We start from the raw sequence: 24,360 nt of genomic DNA, 5'->3' as shown, positions 1-24,360 counted from the left end.
GCTGCCCTGCGCGCGGCTCCTAACTCCCGCCTTGCCGCACCCTACGCTGCGCCGCCCCCGTCCCACGGGGAGCGACCTTGGTGCCTGACTCCTTCCTAGCGCGTGACCTGTGGGGAAACCACCACGGCCTTGTCTGCCACCAAGCGCTGGCCTGCTTGAAAACAATGCACTCAGCCGCCGGTCCAACTCTCGTTATGGTTTTTTCCGCCTCGGCTTGGAGAAGGCTAAACTGCTCAGCTATCGATGCCCTGCTGCCACGGAAGATGCTCACTGAACTGCGCCTGCCTAGGCCCTTAACTATCTAACTACGCTGTGATGTGCGCTTGTCGAGACTGGTCTAAATGGCGCGCTAAGCTAGGGCAACTACGCTGACCACAAGAGCTGCCATGAATCCAAGAGGGGAAAACAAAGATCGCCTCTGAAATAAATAAGCCGTGCAACCATCATCAGAGCGCTGTCCTGCTCTGTGCTTGGAGATCACACCTTTTGGGCCTTCGCTAGCAAGACATTCAAGCGCACCCTTAAACCAGCCTTCCCCGCCACTGTACCTGGCCAAGGGACCCTAACATTGTGCACAAACGCAGGTTGCCCAGGTCCCCATTAAGGACGAAAAAGGTAGGTTTGCCAGTCCTCATCGGTGCCGCCTGCGCACCTACACCACCGACTGGGGGGGAAGTCACCTTTCACCATATTATGGGATGAAGTAATGACTTTGATTGATTCAAAGTGTCTTGAGGTGTGTACGCTATCCTGTGAGTCACCAGCACCTCACACCATCTGTGCTGTTTAACATTGCTCTCAAGGCAGCACCAAACCTGTCAATTGAAAACCGCTTAACCCGAACCTTAGCACAATAACAGAATCTACTATCAAAACCGCAACCACTATTAGACAGCTTAAATATCAAAACGGTAACATTAACAGAACTCCTGAGAAACTATTCAAAGGAAATGCAGTGCAAATCGCTGCTAACCAAATTTTACAGAGTATGTCACCTGGCTGAACAGAGGTAGACAAGACTAGCTCAAAATCAATAAACCTTCCTCTACCCTGCGTCCAAACCAATTCGCCACCAACATGTGGCACAACTATAAGCATCCTCTGTCCCCATTGCCCCTACAGAGCCATGCAATGCCCTTATTCATTATTATAACCGTAGTAACATTTACGTATCTAAAAACCTGACAGGCTTAAACGTTTATTGGCTCTTAACAATGGTGATTGGAGGAAGGGGAGCTGCCAGCCATTAGCGGGCACACCGTGCCCCCCCACATTGGGCACACTGAGCCCCTCGCTCTCCCCCCCATACTTCCCGTGTGCGCTCGCCAGTCCCCGCAGGCTTCGGGAAGAGAGGCAGCTGCAGTGGGCCGCCCCCTTCCGCCCAACCGTGGGGGGAAGAGTCTCAAGTCCACCACAGCGGAGCCGCGTACCACTGGGCTTTTCCGCTCCCACCCCCTGGCCCGCACGGGCACGTGGGACAGAGAGGAAGCGCCGGGACCGCCCCAAGCGGAAGCCCCAGATGCCGACAGCGGCCCCTTCAATGTTCCGGGGTGCGCATCCCCATAGCGACACTCCCAGCGGTCCCCGTGCTCCTGTGCAACGTTGTTCTCACAGCACACAGCATCCGCTTAACCCGACCATACAAAATTCCCAATCTACTATAAACAGCCTCACTATTAAGACAGCTTACCTATTAACACTGATCAATATTAAGCACGGTTCAGCATACACCTATATACATCTACATGTACCTCTACACACACGCACGTCTACGCCCACCCGTGCCAATGCACATGTCTTTGCCCACCCACCTGTCTGAATCTACACGTGGCCACGCACATGCCTGCATCTACACGCGGCCATATGCATGCCTGCCTCTACACGTGGCCATACACAGCTACATGCGGCCGTACACAACTACATGTGCCCATACTCACGTCCACAACTACTGTCAGGAATCGGCGTTCTCCACGCTCCCCACACAGAGCACTCCCTCCCCGCAGGGAGCCCCTGGACACATAAAACAATCCTGCCTTCCCGGCCTCCACGGCTCCTCGCCCCTGCCGCCGTCGCGGGATCACTCCCCTCGGCGATTCCTCTGCTCAGCGCCGGGCGCGCCCACGTCCTCCTGCACGCACACCTGCACGCACACCTGCACCATCCACTGGCTCGGTTCACACGCGTACACGAGTTACGGAGCATGCTCAGTCTGCACACTCTTATTCCCGTCCCCCGGACCTCAGGCGCCGCCCCCGCACACTGCACGGGCATACTCAGGTTACTAACAAGACTCACCTGGCCTGTTATGCCTGCACCAATCTGCAGTGTCTCCCTGTAGCTCTTCCTGTCCCGCCTCCGTTCCTAATTGGACCTTCCTGCTTTATCTAGCTCCTCTCTGCTCTCAGTCTTTGCTCGACATAGTCTCTGTATGGAAGTACTTCAGGATTCTCTTAGTGTTTTCACAGGTTCTGACGCAGCTCGTACGACTACCCCCTCTGCTCTCGATCTCAGCATTCCTTGGACAATGCTCACTCTGGCAACCCCTTGAACACGGCTTGGTCTACGACCTATCTCCACTCTCCACTCCCTGACTTTGGCAAGGCATCATTCACTCTATCTCTACAACCGGTACCGGCAAGTATTGTCTACCTTACTACACCTGGCCTGGCAACGCTTCATACCACACTCCGGACACGCTCCCTTTGCTGCGGGTGCGTGTATTACCACTTCCCCCTTCAGCTCAGGGGACGGGTCTGGTCTGCGGGCAGCACCGGCGTAACAACTACATGTGCCCCTGCACACGTACATAACTACCTGTGCCCCTGCACACAACTACCTGTGCCCCTGCACACGTACACAACTACCTGTGCCCCTGCACACGTACACAACTACATGTGCCCCTGCACACGTACCCAACCACCTGTGCCCATGCACACGTACCCAACCACCTGTGCCCATGCACACGTACCCAACCACCTGTGCCCATGCACACGTACCCAACCACCTGTGCCCATGCACACGTACCCAACCACCTGTGCCCATGCACACGTACCCAACCACCTGTGCCCATGCACACGTACCCAACCACCTGTGCCCATGCACGTACCCAACCACCTGTGCCCATGCACACGTACCCAACCACCTGTGCCCATGCACACGTACCCAACCACCTGTGCCCATGCACACGTACCCAACCACCTGTGCCCATGCACACGTACCCAACCACCTGTGCCCATGCACACGTACCCAACCACCTGTGCCCATGCACACGTACCCAACCACCTGTGCCCATGCACACGTACCCAACCGCCTGTGCCCATGCACACGTACCCAACTACATGTGCCCATGCACACAACTACATGTGCCCATGCACACGTACACAACCACATGTGCCCATGCACACGTACACAACCACATGTGCCCATGCACACGTACACAACTACATGTGCCCATGCACATGTACACAACTACCTGTGCCCATGCACACGTACCCAACCGCCTGTGCCCATGCACACGTACCCAACCGCCTGTGCCCATGCACACGTACCCAACCGCCTGTGCCCATGCACACGTACCCAACTACATGTGCCCATGCACACGTACACAACCACATGTGCCCATGCACACGTACACAACTACCTGTGCCCATGCACACGTACACAACTACCTGTGCCCATGCACACGTACACAAATACCTGTGCCCATGCACACGTACACAACTATCTGTGCCCACGCACACAACTGCACGTGGCCATGCACACGTACACAACTACATGCGCCCATGCACACAACTACCTGTGCCCATGCACACCACTACATGTGCCCATGCACACGTACCCATCTACATGTGCCCACGCCCACAACCACATGTGCCCATGCACACGTACACAACCACATGTGCCCATGCACACGTACACAACCACATGTGCCCATGCACACGTGCACAACCACATGTGCCCATGCACACGTACACAACTACATGTGCCCATGCACACGTACACAACTACCTGTGCCCATGCACACGTACACAAATACCTGTGCCCATGCACACGTACACAACTATCTGTGCCCACGCACACAACTGCCCGTGGCCATGCACACGCACACAACTGCCTGTGCCCATGCACACCACTACATGTGCCCATGCACACGTACCCATCTACATGTGCCCACAACTACATGTGCCCACGCCCACAACTACATGTGCCCACGCCCACAACTACATGTGCCCACGCCCACAACTACATGTGCCCACGCCCACAACTACATGTGCCCACGCCCACAACTACATGTGCCCACGCCCACAACTACATGTGAACACGCCCACAACTACATGTGAACATGCCCACAACTACATGTGCCCACGCCCACAACTACATGTGCCCACGCCCACAACTACATGTGCCCACGCCCACAACTACATGTGAACATGCCCACAACTACATGTGAACATGCCCACAACTACATGTGCCCATGCCCACGTACACAAGTACATGTGCCCATACCCACGTACACAAGTACATGTGCCCATACCCATGTACACAAGTACATGTGCGCATACCCACGTATGCAACTACGTGTGCCCATACACACGTACGCAACTATGTGTGCCCATACGCGTACCCAACTATGTGTGCCCATACACGTACCCAACTATGTGTGCCCATACACGTACCCAACTACGTGTGCCCATACACGTGCCCATACACGTACCCAACTACGTGTGTCCATACACGTACCCAACTACATGTGCCCGTATACACATACCCATTTACATATTCACATGTGCCCGTCCACGCGCGCACCTGTGCCCAAACACCTACCCGTCTTTTGCGTGCCCATAGACGCCGAAAGTTTAACTGCGGGGTTGACCATGAAGCGTCAACCATGCCCGCCCTCCCTCTTCGTGCCTACCTCCAGCCCAGGGCCAAAGCCACTGAGAGCGGCTGCACTAGCAGCGCGAACTGGAGGCGGGCCCCGTGCACCCGCCGGCCTCCTCATTGAACCCCCGAGGGTGAAAGGTGGAGGCAGCGCCGCGCGGTAGATGAACCTCTGCCCGCTCCAACTTCCCGCCCCGGCCTAACGCTCGGAGTACCCAAGTGCCTGGGCGGGAGCACCACGTGGGCACCGGGGGAAGGGGTCTGCACACCTCCGCCTACCGCACGGCCGTCTGGAACCCTGCCCGCGAAGCGGGGAAACCTGCCCGCCAGATCCCACCAGCTGCGTGAACACCACATGGGAAGGCAGGAGGTCGCGCCTCTGCCCCCCGAGCGGCCGCCAGACCCCCTTCCAATGCCGCACCACGAGGGACCGCAGCTGCCCGCACCACGTGGGACCGCGCCACTGCCCCCCGAGCGGGCCTTTTGTCGCCCGAATGGACCACACACGGCGGAGCTCTCCACCTCCTGAAACTTTCACGTGGGCCGCATGCGTCAACCGGACCCCCCTCCCTGCAGCAACCAGTACCCTTCTGCCCTGAGACCGCCCCTCCCCACCGGGCAACCGCCGCGGGGATCAGGGGGTAGGATGGAGGGGGCCTCTGCCCCCACAACGCTCCGAGATCAGGTAGCCCCCCCTCCCAGGGGAAGAAGCCGTACTCACCTACTGGTGTGGTGCGTGCTGGAAATCGTCTGGCGGGCAGCAAAAGAGGACGTGCTGCCCGCCAGCCTGGCCTTAAGTAGGCCTACCAGGAACTCCTCCCCTGGGCCGGGAGGAGGTGTGGGGGCAGGTCAGCGAGGGGAAGGCCAGACCCCCTTGGTCATGAAGCCCCCCCGCCTATGGCTAGGGAGGCCGCTTTTTAATCTGGTCTGTAACCGTTTCACACGCCTGTAACATATATTATCTTTAACTGTTCATGAAATGTCTTTAAATATAATGTATAACCCTTTTCATTTAATGTAACCTTGTATTGTTATCATAACTGTGCCCAGGACACTTGAAAACGAGAGATAACTGTCAATGACTGGCAAAATATTTGATAAATACTGTAAATAAGGGCTGCAGTACAATACCTGCATTCATTTGTTAATTGTCATAATAGAATGATTCAATAAAATAGAGGTTTTAAAAAATATTCAAAGGATACAACTCCAGAAACACCTTGGGAGAGTTGTAAAAGCGTGTTCAAGTTTCAGTAATAAAATACCTACAATAAAAAGTACCTAAAAAAAGAAATGGTTTAGAGAAAATAAAAAAATGAAGGCAAACCAGACAGGTATTTATGGAACATGCTTATTAATGCTAGTTTTGGCAGCACCTTCTTAAATATGTAAGCTTATTGGCTGATCTTACAAAATACATATTACTGCACATATATTCTACAGTAGTTTTAATAATTCTACTGTATATACATAGTTTTAGATGTGTATATGAATTCACATACTGATGTCTGTGCAATAAGCTACAAGCATTGGTATTGTTGTTTTAATTAAACATACACAGAAATTGGACATGTATAAGGCTTACTATAAAAATGTGGACCCTGCTTCCAGAAGTACATTTCTTACATTTTCCCAAATCTACCCTCCCTAATTTGGGATCTATGGGGCTTATTCAGTAAATTGCGGTAGTGGGGCACTTGGTGCAGTATTACACAGAAAGTCCATTTGATTATTTTGTGTAATCTCTCTGGTGTTAAGTACTGTACCACTGAAGAATAGTTTATAGCTATTTTCTTTAATGACTGTATTAATTCTCATGGTGGCCTCCCAAATCTCTTCCCACTAATGTGGTTCCAGTTCCGCACCTAGGTATTGTCCCCATTGTCTTATACTGGGGGACTTATTGTCACCATCAAGAGGAATGAGATAGCTATATAGTAACGTTATTACACTTCTCCCCTGTGGGGAAGACCTACATGTTCAAATGATGTGTTAAAGGAGTCAAATTTGATGTTCAGATCTGCAGTTATAAAGTGCCTAACCTGTAAATACCTAAAATACCCTGAGCTTGGGATCTAATTTGACTCTATTGCAAATGATCGCTAATTTGGGTTAAGCCATTCTTATGCTACTACCAGAAGCTTTTTAAATTCACTCCTGGTGTGAAGGCAAGATTGCATAGCATTTGGGTCATGTTAGTATTTGTTGAAATCAGCCCGCCTTAAGTTTATCTCACAGGTACAGAGAGGGTAATGTTGATGGGAGGGAGAATAGGTCTATTGTCCTAACCTTTTTCGGTAGACACAGCAAAGAGTCCATTGTGCGGTTTTCTAGTACAGCACTGTCAATGTCGAATCACCTAACTGTGTTGGGGCAAACATGCCACAAGACAGTCTGGGCTAATTGGGCCGCCTTATAATTCATTGAAGTTTATAAGCCACCAGTACAAGTAAATTCACAAAAGGTTTTGAGATATTTTCTTTACTTTGTGAAGTGTTAGGTTTAGAAGAAAGGTCCCTGTGACATTTGCATGCTGAAAAAAATAATACCAGACTAATGAATGTAGCAGTATATTGATTTCCTGTTCTAGTTGGCTGACTTGTGAAGTTGGCAAGAGTACAGGAGGCCCGCAGAGCTCCAGGCATATGTCTCATGTTAAAAAAGACTGCATGTTATAAACACTTCAATGAAAATTACCATTCAGTTTGAGGCCAATTCAGACCAGGTGCTGAATGAAGAATAAATAGGTAACATATGAACTTGAAAAAAAATGGGAGGGGAGATTATATAGATATTATTCCCTATGTTGAATTGAGATCCCATTTGGAAAGATGAATTGTGCAGAAAGGTCCAAATAACCTACACTGGAAAATAACCAAGAAACTAACGCTGAAAATACAATGAAGCTATGGCTCATTCAGTGCCAAATGTTTCTGTGATGTGTTACATGCTTGTCTATGTTTGGAAGCCGTGTTTAAGGTTGTACACAGGCACCCCACAGCCACATAAGTTAATTCACATGTCCTAAAACTATCCTTTAAAGTCTATAAAAATATATATCATGCTAATGATATATGCTAGTGACATATTGGAGAAGCTGCTCCTGCAAGGGAGAATTCTCCCCTGGGCTATTAACGTGGTTAATAAGGGAGCAGATCTGGGCAGAACGCCAAAAGAAAGTCAATGGGGGTCATGGAGAGAAGTCTCCAATCTTTAATTACAAAGAGATTTACAGGGTGGCAGTATACTGCATTATGCTCTATTTAAGAGGGAGATATGGAGAAACTATTCCCCAGAGCATGACGTGTATTATTTAAATATCCCATTTGTGCTCAGGTAACTTTTAGTTAAGAGAGGTGAAAATTGATCTCTAAGGAAACCTCCCAAAGACTTCTCCCTTTTTGTGCCTCCGAGAAAAAACTTGTGTGAACAAAGAAAACACAAGATAACGGAGTTAGGCCAAGGGGCTGAGATATTACTGTTTCACATAAAAATGTGGTTTCATGCAGCTAGTTTTTACTCAAATACGTGCTGAAAAGTCCATAACACGCAGTCACTTTGGAATGAAAATAAAGCAAAACATTTGAAAGAAAAACATGATTTTACATTTATAAGCAATTTAATTTTTTTTCCACTTTTAGATGTGTACCTATTTTTGACTTGTCCCATTTTTCAATAAACGTTTCCATTTACAGCTGTTGTATCCTTTATTAACCCCGACGTTCGTACACAACCAGCCTTTAGAAAGTTGTCTTCTCTCCTTACATACTGTTAGAATGTGTTATATGAGAACATAGGGCTTACATCTAAACAGTACAAATGTACTGAAAACTTTCCTTAAAGCAGCAAAACATGTGAAATCTTATGGTTTTTTTTTTATATAGTTCTGTAGTATTAGATAATAGCAACTGTTTTTTTTTTTTTTGCTTTTTGTTTTTATTCAACTCTTAATGCCATTTTAATGAGTTTTAAAGCATCCTTTGATTTCTATAGCAGGTTTTCGCCCACCTCCCCAGCAGTGCAAGATTTTTGCAAAACAGACAGGCTGTTTCGACCTTAATGGGTCTCCCCAGTGTGGGGTTGGTTATACTAGCTATGCAAAATATGTATTATAGAAAGCGCTTGCGTGCGCGACGTTGCGCGTGCACGTGGTGCATGCGTTTTGGGTGTATAGTAAAAATTATGACGCGCGTGATTAGGAGGCGTGGCCATGACGTCACAAGGGTAGGCCTCATTGTGATTGGCTCACAGTGTCACGTCAGCCACTTGAAAATGCTAATTTCTTTGTATTTCCACACAGCTGCCACGTCAACGCTGTCTGGCGCACGTGTCGAAACTGAATAAACTGCCTTAGGGATACAGGTATTTTTCATTGCCCCGCGCGCAGGCGCTTAACATAATACAAGCCTTAGCCTTACCTGTGAGCAGGACTTTGGCAACTTTTGTTACTGCTGTTTCAGAGGAGTGTAGGGGGCGGAAACCTGATTGAAAAGAGTCGAGTAGGGAGTTGGAGGAGAGAAAGTGAGTTAAGTGGTTTTATACAACTCACTGAAGTAGCTTGAAGGCAAAGGGGAAAAGAGATATCGGGCGGTAGTTAGAGAAGGTGGTTGGGTCAAGAGAGAATGGACCGATGGCAGATGGAAATGTACCAGAGATGAGAGGTTAAAAAAGTGAGTTAGGGTGAGGCTTAGTGTGCCAGAGAGGGAGTGGGAGAGATGTGAGGGAATAGGTTCAAGGGGGCAGGTTGTAGGGTGAGATGATGAGGAGCACAGAGACCTCCGCTTCAGTCACAGGGGAAAATGTGCAGAGGGTGGATTTAGGTGTGTGAGGGGAGGTAGGTGCTGCATGTGGGGCATGACACTAAGAAAGAAGAGAAGAAAAGTAGATTTTCTTGGCAAGGGAGTGGGCAGTGTTATAGGAGGAGAGTGGGAATTTATAGTGGAGGAAATCTGCCTTAGAGCGTGATTTTCTCCAGCAAAGCGCTGCGGGCCCCTCTGACAACAAAAGGGTTAATCAGTGTGCATATTAATACAGTCTTGCATTTCATGGACAGGAAACACATTGTGGAGACTGGTACTCAATGGTTTAAACGCTTTGGCTTCTGGGTGTTACCTAATGAACGTTTATAAAGTATTTCAACGATAGTATATATTTATCAATCAGTGATGAATCAATCATCTTATACTTTTAATGATCCCACGGCATGCAAATGCTTTGGAAGGTTTTTACTATTTGAATTTAATTTTGTCATAAGACTGTTTAAGGATTCTAAACTCTAATGGTAAATTGTGATTCCGTTTGTTCTTTGGTTATAAAGTAATTATAATGCCATCATTGCCTAAACAGATACATTTGTACAAGAAATATCTGACATGTATAAATTTCATAGTACACAAAAAGAGATGGTCCAGGCAGCATTCCAAGTAAATACCGCAGAAGTATTACAATGAGTGTGCCCGGGGTAATGCATTACTCCTAGGGGTCCGCAAACAGATAATAAAGATATGAAGGTTACTCCAGCACTAATATAAAAAATAAATTAAAAAACACAAGCAAAATACTAATATTACTATGAAAATAAAATAATGTTATAGAAAGGTTAAAAAAATAAGTATCAATATATCCGCACGCGCATACCCGCCCACTCAGTGAGAACCCAGAGCACAAAAGTTATCAGAGTAACAAGAGATGCTGGGAAAAAAACCCAGCAATGTTTCAGAAGATCGCTGGCCCTTTTTCAAGCCATGTGCATCATTTATATTACTAGCCCACCGTTTCTCCGCAATAATTAGATGATAAATAATAGTCTCAAGTCGGGTGCTGTCTGCAATATTGTCCAGGCGTCCTGTCCAGGCGTGCAATTCAAAAAGTAGCTTAGACAGAACCGATGTCAACAGTAAGAAGACAGACTATGCGTGTGCTCATACGGTCCCCCTCGTTGCTAAGCAACCAGAAATAAAGCAAGGAGGTTCTCATTGGGAAACTGACCAAAGGGCTAAAATTCCACAATGTGCACCCAATATATATACCAAATACAGCGGGAAAAAACCCAAATGTACAGCAATGACAGAAAGGACTGTGTTATGATAAGGCATCCCTTTAAATACCCTATAAAACGCAGGTATTCTGCCTAATCAGATTACCAAAGAGAAATATCGTTAGAAACACAGATTTACCAGTGAGCAAACAATACATCTAACCTAGGGGCGTGCAAACTTTTCCCCGTGCGCACCCCTATCTGCTCTAGTTTGCGCACCCCTGATCTAACCAGTACCAATTACATGGAGTGTATTCTAATAACACAATGCTCAATATGCAAACACAAAATAAGCGTTTCCTTGAAAAATATGGGCTACAATTCAAGGTAATAAAGGGGGAAGGAGAGAGAGAGGAACACATAGTACAGAGCAACAGTATGTCAGTTGAGGGAGTGATAATGTGAGGTATAACTGGAGGATATCACATGCTCCCATGGGCGTTTCTTTCAAAACTACAGCTGTCTCATTTTAATCTGGTCTGTAACTGTCAGGTCCCAAGTGGCCGCACACAAGGCACCGCCCTCTATGGGACAGGCCCCAGTCAGTGTGCGTGCATGCGCGCACAAGCCGCGATGCGAGACCGCCTTGGCCAAAAACACAAGATTTTTGTCTTTTTGTGTGGCAGCCAAGCATTGGCCACGTCAGGCGGTGGTTCAGCCAATGAGGGCGAACCAGCCGCATGACGTCATGGTCGCGGCCCTTGCCACAAAACCTCCCGGCCCGTCGGATCTCCTGCTCTCCACTCCAAGCACAGCCACAGATGACAGGTCACGGCTGAAACGGGCGCACGCGCTGCCTGATGCTCCGGCGCGCGTGCAGCCGTGAGCACTAGGACCGTAGCCTTACATACGCCTATAACATATATTATCTCTTACTGTGCATGCAATGTATTTATATATAATGTATAATCCTGCTCACTTAATGTAACCATGTATTTGTCATCATAACTCTGTGCACAGGACATACCTAAAAACGAGAGGTAACTCTCAATGTATTACTTCCCAGTAAAACAGTATATAAATAAATAAATAAAGATCAGAGGTGAAACACAAGAGGGGAGGAAAAAGAATTAGAATAAAAAGAACAAACATATCAGCTTGTAAGAAATCCAGTTCAGTGATATCATCTTAATATATAAAATCAAAGGTTGGTACTAGCTGCGTTGAATGTGATTGGTCAGTGGCCACCCCGACTGTCATTGCCCAAGAGGTACGCCCCACTGTGACACACACCGCCCACACGACTGTCATTGGCCAAAACTTACACTGACATAGCTGACACACACCTACTTCACTGTCACACACTTGCACTGACAGCATACCCCCAAAGAAGCCCTGCAGAGTCCTTGTTAAGTCACACACACACACACACACACACACACACACACACACACACACACACACACACACACACACACACACACACACACACTTCCCTCCCTCCCGGCACTCACTTCCCTCCCGGCGGGGGGACAGGCAGTGGCCAGGCAGCCTCCGGAAGGACCCTCTTCCTCCTGCAGCTGCTCCCACCAGATGTCGCTCTCTCTTTCCTCAGGCTAGGCCTCACCTCCCTCCCCAGCGCTCACTCACCTCACCTCCCACTGTCCCCCCCCCTCCTGTCTTCTGTCCCCCCCCCTCCTGTCCACTGTGTCCCCCCCTCCTGTCCACTGCCCCCCCCCTCCCTCCTGTCCACTGTCCCCCCCCCCCCTCCTGTCCACTGTCCCTCCTTCCCTCTGGGGGGTGGGAGAGGGGGAGCACACAAATAGGGGGGAGAGGAGGGAGCAGGAAATTTAACTCACGGGCAACGCCGGGTCTCTCAGCTAGTATTGTAATATGTATGAATCCAGTATGAAGACAAAATGCCGAGTATACTGTATATTGTCTGATTTGCAACAGTTCTTTGTTTAATTCATATTTTATTGCATAACATTAATTTAGTGGTTAATTGGCATCTTCTGATAGATTCAGTTACATTGGGATAGTATTTTTAGTTATAAGGGCGTGCAACTGTGCGGAGTTCTCTGTAATGAAGCTCTTTGGGTGACATTTGAGTAACTATAGACAACTGTGGTTGATGCAACCGGAAAAGGCATCAGGTTGGATTAATAAGGAGTTCTGAGATCTTTCCAGAAGACATGTGTAGCCCCCTGTAAACAGCACAGGCTATACCTATCTTCCTCCTACTGTGGTAAGTCCTGTTAAAGGCAGGCACCAGTAGTCATCATGGGTTTTCCCCCCTTCCAAGCCCTGCCCTGAGTGGTAGATGCAGGCCTCTGACTCTGCTGCAGGCGCGAGACAGAGGGGAGGTTCTGCTGACATCATTAGGGGTGGGGCTGACTATATTTAGCAGCCAACTCCTGTAAGTGACGTTAGTCTGTTGAGTCTGTTAGTGCTGGTCGAGCTGTTCTGTCCGAGGAGTTGGAGGAGACAGTACGGTCTCACCAGTACAGTCGTGCAGGAGCAAAGAGAGGAGTGGAGAGACTCAGCCACCTTGAGTAAGGTTGATGGTATTATAGACCCGGTGGACCAATGCCCCTCACCCCCTGTCAGGGGTGATGGGGAGAATCCATTCCCCACCCCGAGGATAACCTCGGAGGTGGGCCGCGGGGTATTGATGCCCCAGCCCAGACCATCCTGTCGGAGGAGAGAATTGGAGGGAAGGAGAGGAGGAAAGACATGTGAAGGGAGGAGAGCGGAGTAATTAGAAGGACATTGCTGTTGTTGTTGTGGCTGCTGGACGCCACTACATTTGGAGTCGCTGATCTGACCAATAAAGAGACAATCCCTTTTATACAAAGACTGTTGTGTGAGTTTGGAGCATTCACCCTGGGGCCAAGGGGGTTCTTCTATACACGCCCTATCACATATTCCTGGGAGTATAGAAGATGGAGGCGCTGCACCACTAAGAATGCATGGAGGCTACCACCCCAGAAGCCTGGTCCTGTCTCCCCAATAACATCGCGGGAAGCTCAGGCCCTCCTGTTCCTCGCAGGTATGCACCACCACTACGCATTTAATCTGCCCTCACGCACCCTAGACACCACAGATGAGTCTTTGGGGGGGGGGGGAGGGACAAGGGTTACACATGTGATATTTGGTTATTCTTTGTATGGTGGTAGGCAGTTCCTTATCTGATATGACATCAGTTTCACACTGTAGGACCTCATCTGGTAATAGAATTAGTGGTAGCAAGATCGAACTAAGGCTGCACTTATAGTACGGCGACGTCGTATCAAAACAAATGCATTGCCGCCGTCGCTTGTGCTTATAGTAAGCGCGACGCGACAGCGCAACAGCTTGGTCGTGATCGCTGGAAGTCATCTCAATTTCATTTTTCCAGCGACCGCAGCCTGACATCACCGTCGTGTTGTCGTCGCCAGCACTATAAGCAGAGCCTTAGGGTTATTTAAGTAATAATCCCCGAAGAACCGGGCATTACTGGCCAATAATGCCCTGGCTGGAAGAGTTTAAGGGCCGAGGCGAAGCCAAGGGACTTTAACCCAGCCAGGGCATTATTGGCCAGTAATGCCCTGTTCTGAGGGGATTATTACTATTATAGGCTAAATGTAGACTTTTATCATAAATAATAGACACTTTTGTATAGTTATATAGATTTTTTTTATTAAAATAAAATGGTAAATACATTAAACCACCTCTATATACGCTTACACTGCAGATATCTATATCCACACACTGCCGCCCCCTCTGTTTACACACACACACACACACACACACACACACACACACACACACACACACACACACACACACACACACACACAGCAGCTCAACACACACAAACTGCTGCTAGACACACACACACAACAGCACACCACACACAGCACCTCTACACACACAAGCACACCACACACAAGCACACCACACACAACACAGCACCTCTACACACACAAGCACACCACACACACACTGGAGCTCTAGACACACAACACAACACCTCCTCTACACTCACACCACAGCACCTCTACACACACACAACACAGCACCTCTTCACACACAACACAGCACCTCTACACACACATGCTACACCCATAAACACAGCTGCTGACACACACACACACACACACACACACACACATACAGGAGCTCTATACACACACACACACACAGTAGCTCTATACACACACAAACTGCTGCTACACATACAACAGCACACACTGCAGCCACAATAAAAAATGCAGCCACTTACTAAACTTTGCACTCTCCCCTCCCACCTCTACACACAACACAGCACCGCTACACACACCCCACACACCACACACAACTGCACCTCTATACACAACACAGCACCTCTACACACACAACACTGCACTTCTACACACACAACATACACACACACACACACACACACAACACTGCACCTCTATACACAGCACCTCTACACACAACACCTCTACACACACACACACAAACTACTGCTACACACACATGATACACCCATAAACACTGCTGCTGACACCGACACTGACACACACACACACACACACACAGAACCTCTACACAGATATACAACACAACAGCACACACTCACACAAACTGCAGCCACAAAGAAACTGCAGACAACCACTTACTTCTTTGCAGACTCCCCCCCCCCCCCCCAAATCAACTGAATCTGCTCAGAAAATCTGTCAGCTCGGGAGGGGGAGGAGTCAACCCGTGGCTGATACGTCCTGACCAATCCCCTGGCCTGTCTCAGAGCTTTTACTTCATGCAAACCAATCCCCTGCCCTGTCTCAGCTGTTCTGAAAGCTGATTGGCTGGAAATTAACACATTGAAAACTGCACTTTGCAAGCTGCTAAAATTCCGGGCATTACTGATTGGATAATGCCCCGAATTTTAACCAATCAGAGAGCAGGGTTTTCAATAATGCCCTGAATTTTATTGCTTTAGCCTATAATATATGATAAATACTAGCAGTGTGTAGCGAGTGAAGAACAGAGGTATTACACCAGGAGGAGACAGAGGGATTACACCAGAAGGATGTGAGAGGCATAACACCAGGATAAAGGAGAGGAGAAACTTTAACATCATGATATTAAGATCAAATAGAAGGATTCCACTAAAAATCAGAATATTATGCCACTATCTTTGAGGATATTATAATTTATTTGAATATCACTACCATTTTGTACTATTTTTGTATGTGAGTATTTAGCATCAAAATAAACATCTCTTTTTACGTGCTAAAACCAGAATGTTGAGTACTGTTGTGCCGCATTAAATCGATCGAAAGAGAAATAAGGATACTTTACAGTTTACACCACTTAAGGAAAATACAATAAGGGAGGGGTACCCGCAGCCTGCACCGGTCAATTCCTAGTCTTCTCCCCTGTGCAGCAGGATAGGTGATCCTTTATCTGCACGGTGAGATCCGTGACAAGAGAGGTGTTTGGTAAGCTTGCCAGCAAAGGAGGCACTGTGGAGAAATTCCATATTGGGTCAGACCTTGTGGGAGCAGAAGTCAGATCCTTTGACTGTACTGTACAATCACTCAGAAACCAAAGACAGACATAGACATTTCTCAGATATTCTTCTCAGATTTGATGATTTGTATGAACAAACATCCTTATTTTGGAGCAGTGGTTGGACGTGTGGCCAACAGGAGCAAAAGGTTAATTTACCGTAGATGGAACAGATTATCAGTTAGCCATCAACAATGGACCAAACGGCTTTCACATAGGACTCAAAGGCTTTGATAAGGTACTCTAGACTCCTGAGGAGATGCAAAATGGTGTCCAATTCTTATATATAAGCGCAGATGGTAAGGAAGAATTCCCAGGCGAGTTAAAAGTTTGGGTAACGTACACACGTGTTGGCAGCGAAGGAACAGTGAATTACAGAGCAAAAAGCAGCAAGACCACTCCTGTAAATCTAACAAACCACTTTAACTTCAACTTGGCAGGTCAGGGCTCCAGCAATATATACAACCATGATGTTTCCATTGGGGCTGACCATTATCTACCTGTAGATGACATCATGATATCGACTTGAGAAGTAGCCTCAGTTGAAGGGACTTGTTTGGCATTGAGGAAGCCAGTACAACTTGGAAGTCAGTTAAACAAGTTCCATATAGACGGCTTCGACCACAACTTTTACTTCAGTGTGACAAAGGAACAACAGCATTGTGCAAGGGTCAGTCACCAGCCCAGTGTCAGGGTGCTTACTGTCAGAACAACTCAACTAGGGGTCCAATTTTATACAGCTAACTTTCTGGACGGGTCTCTGAAGGGCAAAGGAGGTGCTGTGTATCCTAAACATTCTGCATTTTGCATGGAGACACAAACCTGGCCAAATGCCGTCAATAAGCCACAATTCCCCAGCTCTCTTATGCACCCTGGAGAGGCGTATAACCACACTACTTGCTTTGAGTTTTCACTGCTTTTAAACAAGAAAGTACAACAGTAGGAAGCTCATCTACATCGTGTTCACCTGGAGAATTCCTGAGCAAGCGGACAAAGCAGACGAGCAGAAGAACTGAAGGCTGAAATTGCAAGAATTGCTTACAATAAAGTCAACAAACTCTTAAATATCAATACAAAGTTTCCAAACATTCATATAACAGAGAAATAAAAAAAAATGTAATTCATTTTTTTAACGATCTGGATTCATGGACATGGAAGTTCCTAATTGATACTGCTTTCACTCATTAGTGGCTGGTGGCCTATGAGATAAGGCCGTTTGGTGGGCGTTTTATTATTTTACACGCAAATGTTTCTATAATAAAAACACGCTGCTGTGATTTACAATAAATTATTGTATCCGTGACGGGGATAGAAAAATAAAAAGGTGCATTGTGACCTGAACACTTAAACGGGAGCCATGGTAAAATTGCTAACAAAAGTTATAGTGTAAATAATGACCCTATATTGTGTATTTCTTCATTAAAGCAACAATGCCTTATAAACTCCACCCCCCCCCCCCCACACCAAAAAAAAACCAGAATCTCAGCTAGAATCTTAGAATGGGAGGCAGCCAGTGGAACACACCTACTAGAATAATGGGCACCTCGATGCCCAGGACAAGGAGGGCAGATATATTCTGGATTTACTGGAAATTATCATCTTATTTGAAACGTCATTCTACCTACAACTACAGGGGACAGCAACGGTCTTCAATGTAGCACCCACATACGCCAACATATATGTTTTCTCTCATCCTCTTTTCCAACAGTATGGGCGTATGTTGGTACGCTACATCTGTGACGTGCTCCTTCCTCATCCTTACTGTCCTTTAACGGTGATATTAATCAGGCCAGGAACACTTTCTTTCACAATGACATTTGACACCAACTGTAAATGTTTTCAACATTACTACCTCGCCCCATGGAAGTAATGCAATCCAAGATCTTTGGGAAAGGCAGTGATAGGAAAAATCTCATACTGTACATTACACTATTTTCCATTCGCCAGTCTTCCCTATAGCCAGTGTATTAGGGTAAAGAGGATTTCCAGATCACGGTCACAGACCGTTGCAGGTCTTTTAAAAATGGAACAGATGTTCTAATACCGCGGTTAACCCAGAGATTTACTGAAGGCCCAAAATGTCCATGCTCAATCATTAGATAGAGTGGCACTACTTAACAATACAAGAAAGCAAGGATTTTCTATTCCATTCACATCTAAGTATAACACATACAGCTGCCAAATCTGGGTAATTATCTCCATTATTGTGGCCTTTGCTGAAACAGTTTCTGATAGAGGTTCTTTCCGCCTCTCCCCTTTTCTCGAATATAAAAGAGGAAGACACATGAAGGACACACTGGTTAGAGCAGACATGTACAAGTTTTCTTTTTACATTACTTTCCCTTGTTGCAGTTGTTCCCAATGTGGTAATATCCAGAAGGGTCTATTTCTCACTCACCCACACTCAGGTCACAAATTCCCGATCTCAGGTCATTACTCTTGTTTATCTAACTTTGTAATATATCTTATCAACTGTCCATGTGGACTTGGCTATGTGGGATAGGACTACTCAGTATATTAAGCACAGGATTGGACAGCACAAAGCTGTAATATGCAGGCACGATAAAGAGGCACCAGAGGCACACCCTCAATTACCAATTTCTCTTTGGAGGTAGGTGGCACCTCCCCCCGGAGCTTACTCCTCCTCACCTTTTTAACTTGGGAGGTCTTTCACTTTGCTGCAAGAACAGGACCTACTATGGTTCTTTCCCCTCATAAAGAGGTAAAAGGAAGGGATCACAGTGTAGTGTAGGACCTGCATTTTTTGTTATACCTTGACGTTTGGTATGCAGGCTTACGACGCTTTGGCCAAAGGGTTAAACTAAATAACCAAGTAATTATTATTATTATTGAAGTATTTAAACTTTATACTCCTTACCATATATGTTTTGTCAATTGGATGTAGCGTTGGGCACCTCTGTCTTTTGTTGTATACATTTGCCACGCCCAGTAGCTCTCTTTTTTGACATAAATGTATATTCATGATGTGGTGGGTGTAGGAGTTTGAGCTAGCTGGGAATGTGTGTTAAATGAGGACAACCCTGCAAAAGGCAGGCTAACAGTGATCAATAACTCTTTAACCTATTTTTGAATTAACATTTACATAAAAATAGTGGACAACTAAAGAACTACAATTTTATGAATCTCATAAGGTATAGGAAGAGGTGTAGTTTCCATTTATCATACAATTCCGAAACTCTGTCCCACAGCAAAATGTGTGGGCAGCACTTTCCAACAAGATAAAATATTTATTGACCATTTATTATGATTATTCTCTTGGGCAAAACAACGTTTTTCAGTCATTTTGTTCTCAAAAACGACTGCCCTTATTTTTCTCAAATTTCTCTCTGCAAAATCAACACTTCCTGCTGATCTGAGCCCGATCTCATTTACAGGTACATTTCATAAGCGTGAAAACGGATGAAGCAAGTAGGGGAAGTAAAGCTTTGGGTGCTACGGACATTGAAAAGACAGCAGGGCTTTTTTTTGCAGGGCGCACTTATCATCTACGAAGCTTTCAAACTCTTATTCCCACTGCAGTATACTTACAGTACACATGAAGATCAGATCTGCAAAGCTTCAACTTCTCTCTACACTACAATGTCATCAACTAACAACAACAAGTTACATAACTAACATTTAGAAAGGACAAGATTTAGTGGATCATAAACCTAGCGATAAAAGTCATTTTTTTTAAACCTAAAAAGAATAAAACTATCTTCTCTACTCTAGGGAAACATTATACAGCAATCATAATATTAATCTTAAAGAAGGCCAAGTTATAATCCAGATGCATCAAAAACACATGTATCAGCTTGTACAAATAATGTTATGTTTAAAATACATCAAATATGTATGAAAGGGATTTCAGTAATGCAGTCAATCCTTTTGGAGAAAAAAAAAATCATAATTAGAGAGAAAACAAAGAATATTTGCATGGCATGATTCTTTCATCATTAAGAAAACAGTAAGTTGCAAATTATGGTTTATAAAGGTAAATCCATACCATATTATGTAAATTCTCTTATGTAGGGTAACAGTGATTAGCCAGACCAGATAGGAAAGATGACAGAGATTGACAAGGGCTGCACAGCCTTCCCTGTGGTCACCTCACCAGTGGGAGGAAGCAGTTACAGCAAGTGGAAATGCATGGCAGGGAGACTCCTAACTCCACTGGAAAAAGATCTACTTAACCCTAGTATTGACTGCATGATGCAAGTGGAAATGCATGGCAGGGAGACTCCAAACTCCACTGGAAAAAGATCTACTTAACCCTAGTATTGACTGCATGATGCCGTGAGTGGGGCCCTATACTAGTTGTGACTGTCTATATATACGTTGTGACAGAAACCAGGGGATGGTAATAAATTCCGTATATAGGGCTCCCAGGATACTAGACAGTTTCTATCCTGTTTGGCCTGGGAGTGCAGCCTTATAATACATACACTCCATCCCACAGTTTGGCAAGCGCTGGAACTGAGGGATGAGAGATCCAGACCAGAGTTTGTCTGCTGCCTGATTTCTGTCACCTGTCATGCTAATTAGGAATCAGGTATGAAAGACTGATTTCCTGTTTGCTCTGGTCTCCCCATAAGAGCCAGGAGGCTGGAAGGCTGCTGAACTACAGAGGGGAGAAGCCTCTTCCCCAAACAGGTTCAATCTTTCTGTTCATTTGTGTAAGACTGCAAAAGTACCGTGTTTTGATGTTGGAAGTGGAAAAGCCACTTCCAACCCTGAGTCAGGGATATCTAAGTTAAGTTATCGCTCAGGTGAGCAGCTTTTGTTTTGATCTGTTTTCTGTTGTATGCACTGTGGCAGTCTCAGTGCCTGGGACTGAATAAACCAGGCATAGCCTGTTTAAAGGAACAGTACGTGACGCCTCATCATTTAACCTACCCTAAAAGACCGTGTTCTAAACAGTCCCGGACAAACGACGGAGCCCCGGAGTAAGCCGTTTGTCACATATGGTGGAGAATGCGGGCAGAACACTAGGGGGTCTGCGGGTTGAAGAACTTTGAAAAAAAAAAAAAAAAAAAAAAAAAAAAAAGTTTTTTTCATCCTCTGCAAACAAGATGGAAGACGTGGTGGGTGCGCTGGTACGCAATGTCGCTGCCCAGAAAGACGCAAATGAAACCCAGCAACAGCTGTTAATAGCCCAGCAAGAAACTAATGCAAACCAGCAGCAGACGAATGCAGCCCAGCAACAGCTGCTAATAGCCCAGCAAGAGATTAATGCCAACCAGCAACAGGCGAATGCCAACCAGCAACAGGCGAATGCAAACCAGCAACAGACGAATGAAGCCCTGCAAAACGCGAATGCAAACCAGCAAGAGACAAACCGCTTGCTGAGAGAGGAGCAACAGCGGTTCGCTCAGGGCTTTCAGCAGGAACTCGAGATCCTGAGGGGGACTATCAGTAACCTTCCACTGGCAGCGGCAGCCCCAGTTCCAAAAATGACCAGGGCAAGCCACTACCTTCAGAAGATGGGACCCTCGGATGATGTGGAAGCCTATCTTCTCACGTTTGAACGCACGGCACAGAGAGAGGGATGGCCAGAAGCTGAGTGGGCTGGTCTAATCGCACCCTTCCTAAGCGGCGAACCCCAGAAGGCTTACTTTGATCTAGAGCCAGCCGAAGCTAACGTCTATGCAAAATTGAAGTTCGAGATCCTCGCCCGCCTCGGCGTAACCACGGCTGTTCGCGCCCAAAGGTTTCACGCATGGTCCTTCACGATGGATAAAGCCACCCGAAGCCAGATGTATGACCTAATCCACCTCGCCCGGAAGTGGCTACAACCCGAGATCAACTCAGCCAGCCACATCGTGGAACGGTTGGTCCTGGACCAGTTCTTGAGGAAACTTCCCTCTGCCTTACGCCGTTGGGTCAGTCGGAGTGACCCCCACAATGCGGATGAGCTTGTGGCCCTCGTAGAAAGGTACAATGCAGCAGAAGAGCACCCGCAACCCACAGTCGTGGAGCAACCCCACTACCCGAGGTTCCAGGACTCTTCCAGAGACGGTAAAAGGGTACCGGGGTTAAGGGGCGCTGTAGAGCGGCGACCACCTTCACGCAGCACCAGCAACAGTGGTTCGCACACTAAGGGCAATAGCCAACATGGGGAGCCGGGAAAAGGCTCTAAGTGGGACACAGACTATGTACCTAAATGTGTAAATTGTCATGAGAGGGGCCACACAGCAAAAATCTGCCCACTAAATGATGAGCCCATGCAATGCAACAGCGTGGAACCTTATTCGCTGTTGTCCCAATGTATGGGCCCTAGCCCAGAGGACCCCTTGAATAACCATCTGTGGGCATTTGTAAAGGTTAATGGTAAGAGGGTTCGGGCACTTCTTGACTCTGGGAGCATGGTCACACTAGTGTCCGAATACCTCTTGCCCATTAAGAAGAAACAGGGAAACAGTTCACAAAGAGTGGCAATTTGTTGTATACATGGGGATAATCATGAATATTCCACTGTTGATGTTTTTTTTGAAACAGAGTTTGGTTCTTTAGATTTCAAGGTGGGTATTGTACCCAAACTGGCACATGATGTGTTAATAGGGACCGACTTTCCCCATTTTCTAAAAATGTGGTCCCCTGCTCAGAATAGCGCCCAGAGTTCAATAGCGGACCATAACGAAGTATTAGAAGAAACAAATCCTTTCCCTTTTTCAGAAATGGAGGTTGACGAGGGCCCAAATAAGAAGGGGGAAAAGGAGGAGTGCTGTAAAATTCCCTTCCCCATCACTACTTTGGTAGGGAATACCCCAAATCAAGATGTTGAGCAGACACTTACCACCCCAGAACCGGATAAGACCCTCGCTGACCTAGAGGTCAGTTCTGGGAGTTTTAAGAAGGCCCAGTGGGAGGACCCCACATTAGCGGTAGCAAGGGGAAATATACGGGACCAGAATAGTACTCCTGGCCAACCAGATAGGTCACTTGCTTACCCCTACTTCGAGGTAGAGAACGACCTAGTATATCGGGTTGATAAAAGGAAATCAGTTACAACTAAACAATTGTTGGTACCACGGACATTCCGTAATGTAGTATTACACCTCGCACATAGTCATCCATTGGGGGGACACCTAGGGGTGGAAAAGACAAAAGAAAAGGTTCTCCGAAGCTTCTATTGGCCTGGGGTTCTGGCAGAAATTACGAATTATTGTTCCTCATGCCCAGAATGTCAGATCACCGCCCCGTTCAAGGCGTACCGCAGCCCATTGGTACCCCTTCCCATAATAGAGGTACCATTTGACCGGATTGCTATGGATTTAGTAGGACCCCTAATAAAGTCTGCTAGGGGACATCAGCATATATTGGTAATATTAGATTATGCCACCCGATATCCGGAGGCAGTTCCCCTACGTAGCACCTCAGCTAAAAACATAGCAAAAGAGTTAGTAGTTCTGTTTTCCCGGGTCGGGATTCCTAAAGAGATTCTATCTGACCAGGGAACACCATTTATGTCCCAAGTAACGAAAGAGCTATGTAAACTCCTAAAAATCAAGCATCTCAGAACCTCAGTCTATCATCCACAAACAGATGGTTTAGTGGAAAGGTTCAATAAAACCTTAAAGAGCATGTTACGGCGGGCGGTTGATAAAGATGGGAAAAACTGGGATTGTTTGTTACCGTACCTGTTATTTGCCATTAGGGAAGTTCCCCAATCATCCACAGGCTTCTCCCCGTTTGACCTATTGTATGGCCGACACCCAAGGGGCTTACTGGATATAGCCAAAGAGACTTGGGAACACGAGGTTACCCCTTACAGAAGTGTAATAGAGCATGTTGCCCAGATGCAGGACCGCATTGCTGCAGTCCTACCCATAGTGAGGGAACACATGGAGAAAGCTCAAGAAGCACAGAGGAATACATATAATAAGGGTGCTAGGGTCAGAATTTTTTCTCCAGGTGATAGGGTACTAGTTCTGGTTCCCACCGTGGAGAGTAAATTCCTT

General features: G+C 46.8%; 1 protein-coding gene and 1 pseudogene across 1 annotated transcript in view; one reads left to right on the top strand and one right to left on the bottom strand.

Moving 5' to 3' along the window:
• Window positions 1-24,360, bottom strand: part of SCFD2 (sec1 family domain containing 2) — a 644,096-nt gene that overhangs the window by 356,519 nt on the left and 263,217 nt on the right. The gene's annotated exons all lie outside the window — the stretch shown is intronic.
• On the top strand, window positions 4,453-17,342 carry LOC142468706 (galactose mutarotase pseudogene; annotated as a pseudogene).

This window comes from Ascaphus truei, chromosome 1 (assembly GCF_040206685.1).
Source record: "Ascaphus truei isolate aAscTru1 chromosome 1, aAscTru1.hap1, whole genome shotgun sequence".
NCBI lineage: Eukaryota > Metazoa > Chordata > Amphibia > Anura > Ascaphidae > Ascaphus > Ascaphus truei.
Note: the sequence above shows the minus strand (reverse complement) of the source record. Positions and strands in the feature narration are given on the sequence as shown.